Raw genomic sequence first — 21,861 nt, forward strand, 5'->3', positions numbered from 1 at the left:
TAGAGTTGGGTGTTAAGGATTGGAACCAATGTTTGGCTTTTTCCTTGAGGGAGAAAGAAAAAAGACGCATCCTTAGGGCATCCTCAGTGAATCCATTCATTTTAGTGGTATCACAAATTGCTTCGAAATCACTGAAGAAGTCATAAAGATTTTCAATGCTAAGCCCTAGGAAAGAAAGTAAACTTCGTATAGTGCTGGGCTTAATTTCATAATGGGTTGCCGTAATTCCAGCAGTCGGAGACATGTAGGAGTAGTGTAAGTGGTAGGAAGATAATGATCTTACAAAACTACGTGGTTACCGTCTCCCATGGTCTCAATGGAATACTATTCTAGCAAATTAGGGGTCCTTTGGGATCTAATTTGTTTAAGAGTGTGTTCAATTTCAAGGTCGCAAGAAATTAATGGAAAAGACAAAGAACGGTGACCTAGGATAAACTAAACAGAAAATAAAAAAAACTGACAAAATAAGCTAAAACAGAAAAGCAAAGCTCACAAATGGCCTTAGATGCACTTACGGTTTTGGATGCAGGTTGCCGCAAGTGCGCTCGATCGCACGGCAGGGTGCGCTCGAGCGTACTACCGCAGATGGGTGCGAGCGCAGGAGAGGAGGGCTCGAGCGCTGTTGGCTTGATTCCTGCTGGAATGCGTCCGTGCGCTCGATCGCATGCGACCTACGCTCGATCGCAGTCACAAAGAAGACAGCTACAGACTTGTTTGCAAATTCTAAAATAAAAATAAAAACAAAACACAAAACAGAATTAAAGTTAGCAACTTAAAGCAGAAAAATAAATTATTAAGCTAAATTTGATCCTTAAATTAAGATAATGAAACCGTTAAGCAGTCCCTGGTAACGGTGCCAAAAATTGATGTGGTATTTTTGTGATAAAAAATATCAATTATAAAATTACCACTCGCAATAGAATGAATCCCGTAGGATAGGGCTATATTGAGGGTGTCGAACCTCAAGGACTGCAGGGGTTTAATTATCAAAATTTGAAAGATTAAAATTAACTTAATTCGAAAGAGACTAATTTGTTTGTGTAATTTCAAAGTGCATGAAAATAAAGAGAGTAAATATATGAGAGAGAGAGAGAGAGAGAGAGTAGGGTATTGATTTCACCACTATCCGCACATTAATGGTTAGCCATATTTAATTCTAGCAATTCATTCTATGCATGTTATAATTTAAACAAGAAAACATATGAAAATAATTTCATACAATCAACGGAATAGCATAACCCATCTTCGGTTGGCACGGATCATCTACCTAAATTAACTAAACTAGGGCGTAGTACGATCCGTCTTTTCTAGGTATGGTTCATCTAACCCTATTGATTGCATGCCAAGTAAGAACCATTGTATAACCATTATTCTTATAATCACAGAAAATAAGAACGATTTGAGTTCAATAATAGTAAAATAATTTCTAAGACAAGATAAGAATTTTACTAATATTTAATTGGAATTAAAAAACAATTGCATTTAATATGAAGAACAAAAATCAAGTGTAACAATCCTCAGGGTTATACAATCAATATGCATAAATTGAAAAGCTAAAAATTAAATACAATGAAACCATTGTACTTGGAAAGGGTTACATCAATACCCCACAATTGGTTTAGCCGCTCATGATTTTCTATGCTCCACGGACAATTTACTGAAATTTTAACTCTAGAAAGCGGTGTATATGTTTACAATGTTTAGAGCCCTATTTATAGGGATTATGAGAACCCTAAAAACCCTAGAAACCCTAAGAAAACCGGAGGTGAAAGCCAAATCCACGTTGGAAAAGGATTCTGCCGCGCACCACAAGCCGGTGTGCGCTCGAGCGCAGTTCGCTCGAGCTCAGGAATAGCTGCGCTCAATCCTAGATCCAGAATGCCCAGCTTTTGCCCTTTTTAAGCCCAATTTCCAATGGTTTGTCAAATACAACCTGAAAACACAAAAACAAAACAAAATCAAACAAATAACAATGCTAAGGAATTAACACATTTAAATTAAGGGGCTTGAATGTGCAACATTCGGCGCTTATCAGACACGTTAGAAAATTTTGACGTGTTACATCTGACATGTCAGAAATTTTTCGTTTTTGACACCCAAAATTTTAACCCCTGAGACACGTCAAAAACGCATCGTCAGGAAACGTTTTTGACGTATCAGACCACCTGACACGTAAGAAAACCCATGTCAGCAAAAAATTCATTTTTTGTAGTGTTATAACCTTTGGCTTTAATACTATATTAAATGACCACGTGCTCTAAAAGCTTAAGCTTTTGGCCATAAGGGTAGCCAAGAAAGAGACAACACCGGCCAAGGCCAACTTAATAAGGCCACAACCTTAAGCATGATATTTTTTATATTTAAATATTTAATTAAATAATTCTTCTTGCTTTTTGCCCTCAATTTTTTTTTTTCTAAATGACTTGCAAAATTCTTTGTTAGTAGACATTTGATTTCAACATATGTCATATTTTGTGTTGAACTACATATAATTCTTTTTTATGACGAATTTAATTTGCGTAAAATGAAATTTACTTTATTCTAAAAATTATTTTTATGAACAAATTTAATTTAACCAATATGTTGGTTTTAAGTTCAAGTGAAATTATGAGTTTAGTAACTCCTTTAAGAGTGTAATTAACGTGACTTTCCATTTTTCTTGTTCTTTTTTCTTCATTTTAAGTCTTAATATCTTGGAATTTAATTATTTGCATTTATATTTGATTGTAATTGAGGCCTTAATTAAAGAGGGACAAAGTTTTCCTCCAGGATTTGAGGAATTTCCTTCAACCTAATTTATAAAAGTGACATGTGTATATTTTTTTAATAACATGTGAGATGTACAAGAGTTTTTAATAAAATTTATTCCAACTCTGTTCCTTCTATTAAAAAAACATGTGCATCTCACATGTTCAAGGAGCACATGTCATTTTTATAGATTAGGTTGAAGAAAATTCCTCCAACTCAGTTTGGATGAAAACTTTGTCCATTAAGGAGCACTAACTAACTTTTTTGTCCCTCAAGGGGTAGTTCAATCGGCTGTGGACCACGCCTCATAAAGCGAAGGTCACTGGCTCGAATCCCTCTCCCCCTTCCCTTAGTTTTTTTTTTTTTTTTGACATGTCTACTAGAGACCTTCGCTTTATAAGGCGTGGTTTCCAGCCGATTGAACTACTTGTATTAAGAATTTAATGTGCATTTTAAATATTTATAGACACTTGGCACTATTTTAAATGGGTTGGAGGAAATTTCTATGCAATAAAAAATTAAGATCCTCTGCATATCCAGTTAATTATATCTAAAAAGTATTTTTGTCTGTTCAAAAAGTTAAAGGATAAAAATACTGTTCAAACTATTTTTTTTTACCATAATTAGGGCCTTAATTAGAAGGCATTAACTAACTTTTTGTCATAATTGGGGCTTTAATTATTTTTTTTTGGGAAAAATATAAAATGGCCTCCCAAACTATCAGTCAGTTGCAATTTAGCCTCTCAATGTTCAAAATATAATAAAATAGCCTCCAAAACTACTAGAGTTGCAATTTGGTCACTCCGTTAGTCAACACCATTAAATTGGACGAAAAATGCCAAACGGCGTCGTTTTTTAAGGTTAAGTTACTAAACTGCCATTTTGAAAAAAATAATAATAAAAAAGTCCCCAAAACGACCTCGTTCTGCTTGAGAAAAAAAAATAATTAAAAAACAAATTAAAAATAGGCCTGTTGGGTGGCCGCCCAGGGTAAGCGCAGAGGATCCAACAATTTTCACAAACACACATAGTATGAGATTGATGAACCAATCGGAGCTGCAGGGGGAGGAAGCCAACATAGGCCTCTTTGTGTAGAGAGAAGAAGAAGATCATCGTCATCATCAGGGGTCTTCAAGGTTCTGTATTGCAAGCAGCTTTCGAAAAGCTGAAAAGGGTAATAACAAGGAAGAGATATCCTTAATCCAAGAAGAAGCAGAGGAGCAGAAAGTCTTGCATAAGCACAGACACAAGATTGTTGTATCCGACTTTATTTTCAAGAACAGGTGGAGCAGTGTGAGCAGTAAGGGGTGGCAGGTGAGCCACCCCTAAACCACCCCCTTTTTATTTTTATTTTTTGAATTTTTTTTTTCTCAAGCCAAATGACGTCATTTTGGGGGCCTTTTTTAATTTTTAATTTTTGTTATTATTTTTTTTCTTTCTAAAAGTACATTTTAGTAACTTAACCTCAAAAAACGACCTCGTTTTGCATTTTTCATCCAATTTGATGGTGTTAACTAATGGAATTGCCAAATTGCAACTGATTGATAGTTTGAGGGGTTACTTTATTACATTTTGAACATTGAGAAGCTAAATTGCAACTGGCTAGTAGTTTGAGGGGCCATTTTATATTTTTCCCTTGTTTTTTTATAAAAAGAAACTTAACTGTACTAGAATTAATTGGAGCTTTAATTATTGTTTTTTATATATATATATAAAAAAAAAAAAAAAAAACTTAATTATACTATAATTATTTAGGGCCTTAAGGGATTGTCTAATTTGTCTAAGTGATAGGGATAAGATTACGATTAAATAGAATGTGGGTATGACGTTAAGAGAATGCAACCCATGCCTTGGCGCTAGCTACTATCCGGTTCAGACCATTAGGGAGAAATTAGTGTTTTTGTGCTGGACAGATGTGTTTGTTCTCTGGAATGTAATCGTGAGCTTGTATTGATGGAGTTTTTTCACTCCTCCTTTATTGATCTATTGATGAGAAGATGATGATATTCTTCTTCTTCAAATAAAAAATAAAAAAAGAAAAAAGAAAAATTATGATTTGATAGGATATATAGTATGATTAGATATATATAGGATATATAGTTATTATTAGATAGGATATATGAGTAATTCTAGGTGTCCTATTTGTGTCCTACTAAAAATGATGTACCTAATAAAATTACCATTGAGCTTGTGATTAATCATTATTAAATTTTGATTAAAGGGTGATTTTAATAGCCACATTATTTTTAGTGAGGTACAAGTAAGCCACCTAAAATTACTCAGGATATATAGTAATTGAATTGTATTCCAATTCAACTATTATATATCCTATCTAATCATAATCTTATTATCTAATCATAATCTTATCCTTATCACTAAGCATTCAATCCAACAACACATAGTGCATGGATCAAACTTTGGATGTGCTTGGGAGCGAGTAGAAGTAAAGCAGACCCTAAATCGTCATGTAGTCCTCCTCCACTTACATTTGTAGAAGTAAAGCAGACCCTAAATCGTCATGTAGTCCTCCTCCACTTACATTTTTAGAAGTAAAGCAGACCCTAAATTGTCATATAGTCCTCCTCCACTTACATTTTTATAAGGAAAGGTGTAATGTGACATGATATTCGTCAAATTAATTTTGTCATATAGTCCCAAGACTCCCAACCAATTGCAAGACTACAGTGTTTGCGATTTTTAGAACGAAAGATGTAATGTGACATGACATTCTTCAAATTAATTTCGTCATATAGTCCCAAAACTCCCAACCAATTGCAGGACTACATGGTTTATGATTTTTGTTTTTCCTCGTACAATCAGAAAATAGTGGCAGCCTGTCGGCGCCGTACAAGCAGCCTGTCGGTGTTATACGTTAATTAATTATATGTTATATGCCGTCCTGTCAGTGTTTGTATCCATTTGGCTTTTTAACATTCCCTCCATGCGCTTCAGCTTTTTCACTCATAAATAAGATATAAATTATTAATAAAATCACGTTTTATGGAATTGTTTAAATTGGTGAGGAATGGAGTATCTTTTGGAAAGTGCGACTATTTTTCTTCAGAAGAAAGCAATCATGTAATTTTCAAAATATTAATTTTAAGGCATTTAAAGTTAGCAAAGCCAAAGATTTTGTACTTTGTAAATTATTATATTATCTCATTCCCGACCAAACACAAGAGAATCTTATTTAGAGATATTATTTATTTACTGGATCCCTTTATGAATTTTGGTTATTCTACCGATGCTGTTGAATAATCAGCCATATATGTTGTTCCCAATGAAAAAACAGAAATGTGTCTAAGCTTTTATATATGTTTGTTAGAGATTTTTTGGTATTGCCTGATCGGTGATAGGTTGCCAGTAAAATAGTGAAGGCGTTAAAAAAAATCCGTTAATTTGGAATTTGGGAAAATTCTAATACTTGGGTTAGCATTCTTAGTTGAAATGAGAATATATCAATGTGCCAAAGTTTTTAGAGATGAATCAACTCCCTTTACATGATGTGTTGCATACCTTTTATATAATAGTCTCCACTAAACTATCTGGTGCCATGTAGCAAAATTTTGACATTGGTTATTTATTTAATAAAAAAATATAAAAATTGTCAATGTGATTTTGCTAGTTATAAATAACTATTTGAGATTTATAAAGTTTCTAAAAACTTCCTAAGATAAGCGAATAACACAAATAGGTTCTTCGACGTGTTTTCCATCAGCAAATACGACTTAATCCTTTAATATGTCATGTAAATATCGATAATATTGTGACAGATGTTTTTTATAATAATTAAAAAAAAAAAAAAAAAGGAAAAGGAAATTCAAGTGGCTCGTCCCCTGGCCAAAAGGTCTCCATGGACTATATATATATATATAGAAATTTTTAGAAAGAATAACCTATAAACATTGCTGAGGATAAAATTCGTTATATCTCATTCAAACAATCTTATTCAAATAAGTTACAGCTACATCTACGTAAAATTTTACAATAATTAAGCTACAATTGACAACAACCATTACAATGACCCACTTAAAAAAAGTATAACAAATGAAAAACGTTGGAAAATTAAAATTAATTTAAAATAGAATAGTATGGACAGGACTGAAAGAGTAGAGTACTTCCCATGCTTTTTTGTCTCTGACAATCACAATTTGTCACAACGTCAACATACTTTTATGTAGTGACAAGTGACAAATGACAAGTAAATACTAAAAAAAATGTACCCAAAATTCATAGTCACAACATCAATTGATAGAATTAATTTATCAAAACCCACCATCACAATTGCTTGAAAAACAATTTTTCTCACTTTTTTTTTTTTTTTTAAATTTTAATTTTAATTTTTTTTTTTTTTTAAAAAAAAGTTTTCATATGTGTGCTCTATTTTTCATGGTATTTAGGGTTGGTTTTTAAGCACTTAAAAATATGTAATAGCGTAGTTGTACTTGCATAATGCATTCCTATGTGCCTTTTGTTTATTTATTTGTTTTTTTTTTTCCTTGTAAAGACACGTGTCTTTGGCCCTTTCCCTTACCTTTGTTTGAAAGTTTGACAAAGTCCACGTGGGTTGATTAGAGGTGGTTTATGTGTCGACCAATTTTTTTTTTCAGGGGTCAATTCCAAGATACATGGCAATTTTGCTTTACAGATTTTTTTTTTTTTTTTTTTTCTTCAGGGGTCAATTCCAATGCTTTACAGATTTTTTTTTTTTTTCTTTTCTTTTCTTCAGGGGTCAATTCCAAGATACATGGCAATTTTGCTTTACAGATTTTTAACATTTAAATGAAAAATTAAATTTATTCTAAATGAGTAAGCTGCTATTAATAATATTAAGAACTTAATAAAGTAGTTTGAAGGCCTATGTTATTACATTTTAAACATTGAAGGGCTAAATTGCAACTTACTGATAATTTAAGAGGCCATTTTATATTTTTCTCTTGTTTTTTCATAAAAAGAAACTTAACTATACTATAATTAATTGGAGCTTTAATTATTATTTTTTATAAAAAAGAAACTTAATTATACTATAATTATTTAGGGCCTTAAGAGATTGTCTAATTTGTCTAAGTGAAAGGAATAAGATTATGATTAGATAGAATATGGGTACGACGTGAAGAGAACGCGGCAGCCCATGCCTTGGCACTAGCTACTGGTTCAGACCATTAGGGAGAAATTAGAGTTTTTGTGCTGGACCGATGTGTTTGTTCTCTGGAATGTAATCGTGAGCTTGTATTGATGGAGTTTTTTCACTCCTCCTTTATTGATCTATTAATGAGAAGATGATGATATTCTTTTTCAAAAAAAAAAAAAAATTATGATTAGATATAAATAGGATATATAGTTATTATTAGATAGGATATATGAGTAATTTTAGATGGTCTACTTGTATTTTTCTAAGAATGATATGGCTATTAAAATTATCATTGAGCTTGTGATTAATTATTATTGAATTTTGATAAAATGATGATTTTAATAGCCACATCATCCTTAGTAGAATACAAATATGACACATAGAATTACTCATGATCTTTAGTAGTTGAAGTGCATTCTAATTTAACTACTATACATCCTATCTAATAATAACTAGGGAAAAATATAAAAAAACCCCCCAAACTACTAGTCGTTTTCGATTTAGCCTCATAATGTTTCAAAAGTGATAAAGCTAGTAGCCCCAAAACTACTAAACTATTGCATTTTGGCCACTTCATTAGTCAAAACCGTCAGTTTGGACGAAAATTACAAAACGACGTCGTTTTGATGGGGCTACTTTATCACTTTTTAAACATTAGGGGGCTAAAATGAAAACGGATGGTAGTTTTGGGAGCTTTTTTATATTTTTTCCAAAAAATTTTTTTATTATTTTTTTTTTATAAAAGGGCATTGTAGTAACTTACCCATAACAAAACGACGTCGTTTTGCAGTTTCTGTCAAAACTGACGGTTTTGATTAACTGAGTGACCAAAATGTAATAGTTTAGTAGTTTGAGAGCTATTTTATCACTTTTGAAATATTATAGGGCTAAGTCGAAAACCACTAATAATTTGAGAGGCTTTTTTATATTTTTCTCTAATAACTATATATCATATCTATATCTAATCATATTATATATCCTATCTAATCATAATCTTATCCTTATCACTAAGCATTCAATCCAACAGCACATAGTACATGAATCAAACTTTGGATGTGCTTGGGAGCGAGTAGAAGTAAAGCAGACACCTAAATCGTCATACAGTACACCTCCAATTACATTTTTACAAGGAAAGGTGTAATGTGACATGATATTCGTCAAATTAATTTTGTCATATAGTCCCAAGACTCCAACCAATTGCAAGACTACATGGTTTACGATTTTTAGAACGAAAGGTGTAATGTGACATGACATTCGTCAAATTAATTTTGTCATACAGTCCCAAAACTCCCAACCAATTGCAAGACTACATGGTTTACGATTTTTGCTTTTGTACACGCAGAAAAGAGTGGCAGCCTGTCGGTGCTATATGCCGTACAAGCAGAAAAGAGTGGCAACCTGTCGGTGTTATTTGCCGTACAAGCAGAAAAGAGTGGCAGCCTGTCAGTGTTATATGTTAATTAATTATATGTTATATGCCGTCCTGTCAATGTTTGTATCCATTTGGATTTTTAACAGATATAAATTAATTATAAAATAACGTTTTAAATTGGTGAGGAATGGAGTATCTTTTGGAAAGTGCGACTATTTTTCTTCAAAAGAAAGCAATCATGTAATTTTCAAAATATTAATTTTAATGCATTTAAAGTTTTGATTGAAGCAACGCAATGGTAATAATGCATTTCAACGAGACTTTCGGCGGCTTCCGGGTAGGGCCGGCAATTTTGACACGACCCGCGAACCCGACACGAACACGACACGAAAAAATAAGTATTGGGTTTGGGCTAATCGGGTTCGGGTCGTAATCGGGTCTACCCGATTAAGACCCGAAAATTTTGTGTCTGGCGGGTCGACCCGCCAGACCCGCACAGTATCCGGGTCTGGCGGGTTGGCGGGTCGACCCGCCAGACCCGGATGTTTTATGTTTTTTTTTTTTTCTCTTTTTTTTTTTTTTTTTTGCCTTGCGGACTCCTCATGTGTAACTTTAAGACTTTTTTTTTTTAGTTTTTTTTTTTAAGTACAGACTTTAAGAAATTAAGACTTACTTTACCATTTTTAGCCTTTGGGAACAAGGAAGCCTGCTTCAAGAAATAAGTTAATACATAATTACCAACAAAAGAGAAAGCCAACAAGAAAACTTAGATTTTCATTGTTTAAATTAATTTTTTAACACTTTTGTTACATGTGGGACTAAATAATAAGTGGACTATTTTAATAAATGAACTTACTTGTTTTAACTTTTAACTTTTAAGTTTAGGTGAAATTATGAGTTTAGTAATTTCTTTTGGAATACAATTTGTCAATTACAGTCACTTTCCGATATATATATTTTTTTCTTATCCTTTATTAAAGCCTTTAATCTCTTGTAACTCAATTTTTTGTATTGACTATATTGATGTATTATTGTATTAGTATTATTATTACAATTTTGAATTTTTTTTTTATTTTTTTTAAAAAATTTATAGTTTAAAGTAATCGGGTCGTGTCGGGTCGTGTCAGGTCGTGTCTACCCAATTAGACCCGGTTATTTTAAATGGGTAAAACGGGTCGTGTCGGGTTACCCGGCTATTTTCGTGTCATAATCGTGTCAAACCCGATTACCCGTTTAGCTAAACGGGTCGTGTCTGGGTATAGGCTAATCGTGTAACGGGTACCCTTGGGTCGTAATCGGGTCGTGTCAGGTACCCATTTTGCCACCCCTACCTCCGGGCATGTAGTGGTCCAAACTGGAGGCTGCAAATTAGCAGGAGGAAAACGGACGAGGAAGGGGTGGAAGAGAAGAAAAATGTCTCCTCTCTTAATTTTATTCCAACTCGATAACAAGTTCCAAGCTAATCACGTGATGATTTTATCCTACACATTTCTCTTTCTTGGTAGGAAAATGGTAGGAGTTCTCTCGGTCTAGATGTATGTTATTTTTTAAAAATTGAGTGAAAGAAATAAATATAGTTTTTTTTTTTATTCTTTATTTTTAAAATAATATTCATCTAAAGTAAGAAAAAACCCTTACTCCTTAGAGAGTGCCGCATAGGTCATCTCCTTGGGGGAGGAGGGATGGCCCCCCCCCCCTCTTTTCCCACCCTCCTCCCTCTCCCCCTACCCCCCTCCCCCCTCCTCCTACCCCTCCCTACCTGTGTGGGTTTTGTTTCCCATTCTCTGCCTCTTTAGGGGTTTTCACTGCTCATTGTTTCCAATCCCAGCAAATGTTGAGCCCCCCTTGGGGACGCTACCTTTTCCAGTCTCCTTGCAGGGTTCAGATCCGATTTGCCTTAAGCTTGATCTTGATTCTCTCAGGCTTGGCTGCCACTCCCCCTCTGGTGCTGCTCTTCGTTGTTGGTTTTGTTTTTTGTTTCCTTATTTTGTTTCTATTTGTCTTGATCTTCCTTGCATTATGTTTTGGTTTTCCCTGTAGTTTTTGTTATTGTTTTATTTGCTTGTAATAAGGCCTTGTTCTGTTGCTGATCTGTGGGGTATTTGTTGTTAGTCCAAACCCTTGGTTGTGAACGAGAACTGTATTCTAGCTTTTGGGTCGAGAAGGATAAGTGTTGGCACAGATGTTTTATGCGCACAGGGCCGAGGAATGATCGATACTTATGCATTGAATTATATTTTTCTGGAGCAGATCCGTTATTTCATTTGAAGATTAGTCATAGGTTAGCGGAAGTTGAAATTATAGATAGGTCTTAAATGATAGAATGTTATGTATGTGTGTTATGATGTTGTAACTTTGTATCTTCGGCTATAATTTGCACTCTCTGAGCTTTGTGCTTTTCTGATGTAAGAATTATATGCTCGTGATCCTTTTTATTAATGAGATTGAAATGATTTTCCTTTTAAAAAAAAAAAAAAAAGAGAACACTTAACATTTTTTCTTTAATAATAAGAAATGATTTGTATCAATAATTTGCCCATAATTTTTTACAAATTTAATAGATCAATTATTAAAAATTTTCTATTGACTTTTATGTATAGCCCACATTGATCTATAAATTTTAGAGATAAAAAAAATATTAATATCAATTATTTCTCTTCTTTTTTTGAGAAGTATTATTGTTGCGGTTGGACTCCAATGTCATCATTTTTTTTTTTTTTTTTTTTCATTTATATATTAATAGTGGTGATATAGAGTACACCAGTATGAGCGAACAGTGCTCATGCTAGTTGTACTTTTTAATATTATTTTTTTTATTTTTTATTTTTATCAAAAAATACACTAACATAACTACTGTTTACTCACCTTGTATACTCTATATCACCACTCATATATTAAAATTTCACTAAAGAATGTATAAGGATCTTGTCTTATATTATGTCAATAAATTGCAACTGTCAAAGACAAAAAAACCGTACCCTACTCTTGCAGCCATCCCCAATCCCAGTGATATTCTATTTTAAATTAATTTTGATTTTCCCACGTTTCCCTGGTTTACACTTGGATACTACTTATTTCAACTTAAAATGTTTTTTGAATTTTTTTTTCCTTGCTTGATATGATCAAAAATTGTGATCAAATCAAAAATATTTTGAATTGACCAAGTATTTTCAATTTAAACTACTCATTCTCGCATGCATGCACTCATACTAGCAGCTCATTTTCTACCACCACATAAATTTGCCGGAAGTTTTCGATGATTGCCACCATCAAAGATAGCTAGTTCTATAAGATTTCTTTTTTTTAAGACGTAGAATGTGCAACTATCACCCATTAAATGTTATACTTAGGTATGGAATACGGTAGTCCAAATAATTTATACACCCCAACTCCCAAGCTAATTATGGAGAATTCTCCCTTTATTTCATCCATCTGCAATAAATAATGGATTGGGATCTTTTCAAATTTTCTAAAATATGATGTTCTCATATTTTAAAATTTGAGCCCTCAATTTCATTTAACGGTCTAGACAAATGCTGAAGTTTGTATATGTGTTACCGAGGTAATTAATTTTAGTTCTCGACATGTCAAATCCACTTGCCTCTATGATACAAACCTTTGCATTTGTATAAACCTTTAGATAAAATAAAAAGCTCAAATTTAAAAAATATAAGAATCTCATATATTTTAAAAAGTTTAAGAGAATCCAAATCCTGTTGTAAAATCAAAGAAAATAACAAGATAAGATAAAAGATTGTAATATGTGAAAATAGTTCTTCAGGAACTATGTATGATTCTTCTCTATTATTGTGTGATTTAGATACAATTCAATACTTCCTTTTATAGGCATGGAATTATAATGGAAGGTTAAGGAAAATATGGAAGGGGGAATATGAAACAAAATGGTACATCAATGTATTACATGAATGTTATAGGAATTTTAAAAGATGACATGAATGTGTAGAATTCTAAGATATAGAACTAAATAGTCATCCACAAAATGCATGAATGCATTCAAAATACTCCCCATTGGATGACCATACACTAAGAATATGCCTCGTTAAAACCTTGCCAAGAAAAACTCAGTGGGAAAAAAAACTGTGGTGAAGGAAAAAAAATACAATATTCTTGTGTGTCTTTATATGCTTTAAGACTGCCTCCTTAAAACCTTGCAAAGGAAAACCCAGTTGGAAAAACCTTAGCGAAGGAAAAAGAGTACAATCAGCATAATCATTTTACTCTCCCACATTAGCATGAAGAGCTTTAATTGTTTATAATAAAAGATCCTTCAGTTGGCGCATTCCAATGTTATTCACTAACTTCTTAAATGTTGCAGTTGGTAATGCTTTGGTAAATAAATATGACAAAGTGTCATTTGATCGTATCTATTTTACATCAATATCACTACTCTTCTGGAGCTCATGTGTATAAAAAAAACTTTGGTGAAATATGTTTAGTTCTATCACCTTTAATATATCTTTTTCTGATCTGTGTGATACAAGCAGCATTATCTTCATATAATATTGTCGGGATATCTTTGATTGTAGATAAAGTACACTTTTCTCGAATGTGTTGAATTACTGATCTTAGCTATATGCATTCCCAACTTGCTTCATGAATTGCAATAATCTCCGAGTGATTTGAAGAAGTAAGAGCAAGTGTTTGCTTGACAGATCTCCATGAAATAGCAGTACTTCCACATGTAAATAGATATCCTATTTAAGATCTACCTTAATGAGGATCATAAAGAAAACCCGCATCTGCATATCCAACTAATTCTGAATTTGAACCTCTTCAATAAAATAATCTCATGTCAATTGTTTCACGAAGATAATATAGAACATATTTGACCCCATTCCAATGCCTTCGGGTTGGTGCAGAGCTGTATCTTGCTAGTAAATTAACTGAAAATGCTATATCAGGTTGTGAGCAATTTGCAAGATACATCAGAGCACCAATTACATTAAGATATGGTATTTCAGGACCAATAATTTCTTCTTCATTTTCACTAGGGCAAAAAGGGTATTTTTTCACATCAAGTGATTGAACAACTAATGGAGTGCTCAAAGGATGAGCTTTCTCCATGTAAAAGTGCTTCAGGATTTTTTCTATGTATGTTGACTGATGAACAAGAATTTCATTTGGAAAATGTTCAATTTGTAAGCCAAGACAAAATTTTGTCTTTCCAAGATCTTTCATCTCAAACTCATTTTTTAAATAAGTGGCAGTTTTTATAAGCTCTTTTGAAGTCCCGACAAGATTTAAATCATCTACATAAACTGCAATAATAGCAAATCTAGATTTTGATTTCTTAATGAAAACACATGGACAAATTGGATTATTCTTAAATTCTTCTTTCAATAGATATTCACTAAGACGATTGTACCACATGTGTCTAGATTGCTGTAACCCGTATAAAAATCTTTGTAGCTTGATAGAATAAATACTCTGGAATTTCGAATTATATGCTTTATGCATTTTGTATCCTTAAGGGATTTTTATGTATATATTATTATCAAGTGATCCATATAAATATGTTGTAACCATATCCATTAAACGCATATCCAAACTTTCAGTAACTACCAAGCTAATCAAAAATCTAAATGTAATTACATCCACTATAGGAGAATATGTTTCTTTATAATCAATATCAGGTTTCTGCAGGAGACTTTGTTCAACAAGTCTTGTTTTGTATCTCACAATTTCATTTTTCTCATTGTGTTTTCATACAAATACCTGTATCCAACAGGAGATACACCTTCAGGTGTTTGGACTACAAGTCCAAATACTTCACGTTTTGCTAGGGAGTTCAATTCTGCTTGAATTGCTTCCTTCCACATTGGCCAATCATTTCTACATCGACATTCTTCGACGGTTTGTGGTTCCATATCATCATTACTTCTGGTAATGTCAAATGCAATGAAAATATGTTGTCGACAATAATTTTTTTTATATCCAATATTTTTCTTGTACTTACATAATTTATTAAGATCTCGTTATTTTCAGGTACCTGTTCCTCTTCATGGGGTAACTCTTCAAGAGATTCCTCTTTGGGTTATTCATTTTCAGGAGAATTTTGTGTAGAAAGTTTGAATGGATCAATTTTCGTTGCATGTTTTGTGGGTAAGGCCTCTTCGAGAGCACCAATTTCATTTCCTTGTGTTTTTCTCTTATGGAGAATCTTATCCTTTGCACCAATGGGTATTCCATGCTTCAAGCGTATCTTAGACTCATTTGCTGTTGTATTAATTGATTGTCCTATAGGGACTTCTATCTTCGCTGGAGTATTAGCAACTGGAATGTGAGACTTAATTATTTTCTTGTTGTTAGTAAATGCATCCGGCAATTGATTTACAATACTCTGGAAATGAATGATCCTCTGAACTTCTAATTCACAATGATTTGTACAAGGATCAAAATGAGATAACGTCGAATTATTCCAAGTGATTTCTTGTCGTGCTTCTGGCAATGACTTTTCTCTCCCAAGTGATGGGAATATGTTTTTATCAAAATGACAATGTTCAAAACGTGCTTTAAAAATATCATCAGTTAAAGACTCAATGTATCTAATGATAGAAGGAGAATCAAAACCAACATAAATTCGAAGTCTACGTTGATGTCCCATCTTAGTGCGTTGAAGTGGCGCAATTGGAACATATACAGCACAACAAAAAATACGAAAATGAAAAATATTTGGTTGACCAAATGCAAGTTGCAATGGGGAATATTTTTGGTAAGCTATTAGTCTGATCCAAACTAATGATGCAACATGTAATATTGCATGTCCCCAAACAGAAACATGTAATTTTGTTTTCATAAGTAAAGGTCGAGCAATTAATTGAAGTCGTTTAATAAACGATTTAGTTAAACCATTTTGAGTATGAGTATAAGCAACATGATGCTTAACATTAATTCCAATTGACATGCAATAATCATAAAATGCTTGAAATGTAAATTCACCCGCATTATCCATCCGAATAGATTGAATTGCATAATTAGGACATTATGCTCGTAATCTAATTATTTGAGCAAGAAATCTAGCAAATACAACATTATAAGTAGAAAGCAAGCAAACAAGTGACCACCCAGGTGATGCATATATTAAAACCATAAAATATCTAAATGGCCCACATGGAGGATGAATCGGCCCACATATATCCCCTTGAATTCTTTGTAAAAATGATGAAGATTCAATAATTACCTTATGAGGGGATGGTTTGATAATAAGCTTACCTTGAGAACATGTAACGCAAGGATAATCACTTGGTAAAAGAATCTTTTGGTTCTTTAAGGAATGCCCATGAGAGTTCTCAATTATTCAACGCATCATAATTGTTCTTGAATGTCCATGACGATCATGCCAAAGCATAAACATATTTGGGTTAGAGCACTTCTGGTACAATCACAACATGTGATTCAATTGTTCTTATTGTTGTATAATACAACCCGGAAGAGAAAGCAGACAGTTTTTTCGATATGAACTTCTAGCCCGAAATTGTTGAAGTAATATAAAGATATTCATCACTACCCTTATTAGTAGTTTCAACATGATAACCAGTTAGACGAATATCCTTAAAACTGATAAATTTTTTCTAGATTTAGAAGAATACAAAGCATCATCAATACAAATTTTTTTTCATTTTGGTAATATGATATTTGCTATTCCAGAGCCTTCGATTAGGTTTGATAAACCTGATATTGTATTAACACTAGTTTTGTTTAATATCAAGTATTGAAAAATATTTCTTATCTATAATAATTGTGTGGGTTGTACAATTGTCTGCTAGACACAAATCTTCACCATCCATCTTGGAGTTAATCATTCCATCAATATGACCCGTACCTCCATATATAAACAAAATATATATTAAAATTTTATTAATCAAAAAGAAAACAACAAAATATAATTAAATTTGACAATGTAAACATACTGCGATGAAGGCATAATGAAAACATATTAATTGTTGTAGACATATTCATCACCAATCAAAAGATCAGTTTTTGTGTTAGAACCTACAAAGAAATCATAAACATCAAGATGAATGTTACCCTCTCCATTTAGAGCATCAAGAAAAATTGGAGAATCTTTAGATTACTATGATTAGCAAAATTTAATTCAATCCCATTTTCTTTTATGGAGGCTTGATATAGGTCTACCAAATGTTTAGGCATACGACAGGTATGTGACCAATGTCCTTTCATACCACACCTGTAACATTTATCTTCATAGTTCTTTGTAGGTTTATTCTGTAAACCTTTGTTTTCATTTTGTTTTGCCTCAGTCTGGTTCTAGTTCTGGTGGTATGAAGTATTTCTTTTGTAAGAAGTATGAGTACGTTCCCTTTAACCTCTATAATTTTTTTCTACCACGTCCATGTCCACGACCACGGTTTCCTTCATTACTATGAAATGAGGTTTCATTTGCTTCATGAAATGGTGTAAAACCCGTTGGACAAGATTGATGATTTTTCATTAATAGCTTGTTGTTTTGCTCAACCACTAGAAGACAAGATATCAGTTCAAAATATCTTGTGAAATTACGCTCTCGATATTGCTGTTGCAAGAGCACATTCGCAACATGAAATGTGGTATATGCTTTTTCTAACATATCAACATTAGTGACTTTTTTCTCCACACAATTTTAATTGTGAGCTGATTTTAAAGAGTTCAGAATCATAATCACTAACACTCTTAAAATCTTGCAACCTCAGGTGCATCCAATCATAACGAGCTTTTGGGAGGATAACTGTCTTTTGGTGCTCGTATCTCTCCCTTAAATTGTTCCACACGGTTAAGGGATTCTTTACCGTAAGGTATTCAGTTTTTATATGCGCCAGACATATAAAATTATAAGACATCATATTCATAACATTAGTATGATAACATTATAATTCATATCAATCTCACATGAATCATAATATACGAATGTTATAATATGATTCTTAAAGCACTAAAAATTTCTAAGCATATGTTAGAATGTTAATTAACGAAATAGATAATAAGATTACTAAATGTTAAAGACACTTACAATGAATTGAGAATACCTCACAGATAGCTTTTGATGTTGAAGATCAAAAGAACACAACAATTGGTTAGAGCTTCGTGCTGATAACATGTTGTAAAATCATAAATAAATAAATAAATAACAAGATAAGATAAAAGAATGCAATATGTGAAACTAGTTCTTCAGGAACTATACATGATTCTTTTCTATTATTGTGTGATTTACATACATCTCAATACTCCCTTTTATAGACATGGAATCATAATGAGAGGTTAAGGAATATGAAAGGGGGAATATGAAACAAAAGGGTACATCAATGTATTACATGGATGTTATAGGAATTATAAAAGATGACATGAGTGTGTAGAATTCCAAGAGATGGAACTAAATGATCATCCACCAAATGCATGAATTCATTCATAACAAATCCTTAATATTATGTTGAAATGGGAAGTTTGTATTCATTGTCTGCATGATCATTCAAATATGGAGCTCTGATTGGATATGGAGAACTGCTAACTACTTAGATGCCAAAACACAAAGGACTTGGATCCTTTCCATTTCATTTGAAATGGAGAGGAACAAGTTAGTTGTTTTTAGGGTGTAATTTTGTCATTTCTGGACTCCTTGTTTCTCATTTGGACAAAAATGATCTCTTAAAACAATTAAATGGATTCCCTCCATTTCAAATGAAATGGAGAGGATCCTTCTCCAAAGGCAAGGACTTGGATCCTCTTCATTTCATTTGAAATGGAGAGGAGCATGTTAGTTGTTTTTAGGGGGCAATTTTGTCATTTTTAGGCTCTCTGTTTTTCATTTAGACAAAAATGCTCTCTTAAAACAAGTAAATGGATCCCCTCCATTTTAAATGAAATGGAGAGGATCCTTCTCCAAAGGTGGACTTGGATCCTCTCAATTTCATTTGAAATTGAGATAAACAAGTTAATTGTTTTTAGGGGACAATTTTATCATTTTTGAGCTCTCTATTTTTTTTTTTGGACAAAAACATTCTCTTAAAACAACTAAATGAGTCCTCTCCATTTCGAATGAAATGGAGAGGATCCTTCTTTAAAATGCCAAAGGGCTTATTCACGTGGAGAATGTGGTAATTGACTAGATATCATGGTGGAAAGCCATGAATTATTAGGCAAGTGGACCCCATTTTCATGCTTTGCATGCATTCTTTCACTTTTTTATTACTTTTTTATTTTTTATTTTTTTTTATTTTTTATTTTTTTTTCTGAATCCTAGGTTTTACTCTTCTTTTCACTTTTCATTTCTTCCCATTGAACATTTTTAAATTTTCAATTGACTAGATATCATGCTGGAAAGCCATTAATTATTAGGCAAGTGGACCCCATTTTCATGCTTTGCATGCATACTTTCACTTTTTTATTACTTTTTTCTGAAAATTAGGTTTTACTCTTCTTTTCACTTTTCTTTTCTTCCCATTGAACATTTTTAAATTTTCAATTGAAGCAATATTTCTTCAAATTATTAAAAAATTGCAATATAGCTTCTTTGTAACACAAATGACAACAATATCCTTATTAAAAAAGACGGTTAATACCCCCTAAACTCGATCAAAACTCGCTAAAACCTGGTCAAGACCCCACTGAAACTTGGTCAGAACCCTCCCGGGACCTCGTCGAGACCTGGTCAAGACTCATTAGTACATTATTGTAATTTAAAGTTTAATATGAGTGAATGAAAATATATATTAAAAAAAATTATGATTTTTTGTACTTGCCAAACACATGATTTTTTCGAATAAAAAACATTTTACGTCGAAACAAACAGAGCCTTAAAGTTTCCCTCTCACAAAAAAGAACCTATGACATCAATATTCGCTAACTTATGACAACTTTTCAGTTGTAACACCAGATCTGTTCTAAATAGACTCAATTCAATGCATAGGTAGCTCATCTTCCTCGCTCTGAAAACAGATCACATCCACAATCCAAAAGTTTAGACAATCCTTATTCAAACAAAAATACAGACAACAAAAAACAGAGAAACTGAATGCTTAGACAAATTAGGTAATCACCTAAGGCCCTCAATAAAATAATGCCCCAAATAATTATAGTATAATTAAGTTTTTTTATAACAAACAATAATTGAAGCCTCAAATAATTATAGTATAGTTAAGTTTCTTTTTATAACAAAACAATAATTAAAGCCCCAATTAAGGCAAAAAGTTAGTTAATGCTTGAGGGCTATTTTTGTCTTTTAAATTTTTTAGGAGCCCAAATTATTCTTCAAATATAACTAACTGTATACTTTCACTGGAGAGGATCCTAATTTTTTATGACAAAAATTTTAGTTAGTGCACTTTAATTAAGGCCACAGTTATGGTCAAATATAGATGCAAAGAATTAAATTCCAAGATATTAAGACTTTAAAAGAAGAAAAAAAAATGAAAAGTCACATGAATTGCACTTCTAAAGTGATTACTAAACTCATAAATTTACTGTAACTTTCAGAATTTACTATAACATAAATTTACAGTAAACTCATAAGTGAGTTTACTGTAACAAAAATTTCAAAAAATTTCATTTTGAAACCTCAGCAAGAGAAGAAAAAAAATGCTCAAAATAGCTAAATTTAATTATATCTCTATTTTGAAAGCATTGTTGGAAATCTCAACAAATAACAATTAGATTTGTGCTGTAATTTAATCCACATACTCACACCCCACGCTCTCAATTTCTATATAAGAAGTCATAGCATTGCCTTCCCTCTCACTCCCCATCGCCATGGCCATCACCTCTGCAGCTTGGCTACTCTTCTCCTCTTTTCTCTTTCTTTCCCATTGCGTTCTTCAGCTTGAAGCTTCCCATCATCTTTACAGAGACATTAAAGCTTCTTCATCTCCTCCTACACACCAGCCTTACAGAACTTCCTACCTATCACTTCCAACCCCCAAGAACTGGATCAACGGTATAGTTATTTATTCTTCTTTCACCTGTCTTCTTTTTCTAAAAAATTGCTAATGGTCAATAAGATTTTCATATTTGGCTTATATTTTCACATAAATTTAATAGATCAACTATTAGATTTGTGAAGTCCACTACTGACTTATGCAGGGTTCACAAAGACCACAAATATAATGATTGAATTTGTAAGATGAAATGAGCCAAATATAGCCCATATTGTTGTTGACTTTTCTTTCGGTAGCCACCTATTTTTTTGTTTGCCTCTTGACCGACTTGCACTCTTTATCTAAGCAGGAGAAGGAGCCGAGCTTACTTATGTATTAAGCTCAAAATGAGGTAAATTTAATCACTTAATCATTAGTACTTTAACACTCCCTCAGACGTGTGGACTCAAACTCTATTTTAATTAATATGTAAGGCTCAACACGTGGAATATTTAATTTAAATGGAAGGTGATTTGATGGAATTAAGGTTCGATTCTAAGACCTTTGGCTCGAATACCATGTTAAATTACCAGTTATCCAAAAAACTTAAGCTGATCGAAAAAGGTAAATTTAATCACTTAATCATTATTTTAACACTTATTTCTCTCACCCGATTTTTAAAAAATAATATCTACTTAAAAAAAAAAAAAAAACCACTTAACATTTCCCAGAAAAATATATATCAT

This window comes from Corylus avellana, chromosome 6, assembly GCF_965113065.1.
Source record: "Corylus avellana chromosome 6, dhCorAvel1.hap1.2, whole genome shotgun sequence".
Taxonomy (NCBI): domain Eukaryota; kingdom Viridiplantae; phylum Streptophyta; class Magnoliopsida; order Fagales; family Betulaceae; genus Corylus; species Corylus avellana.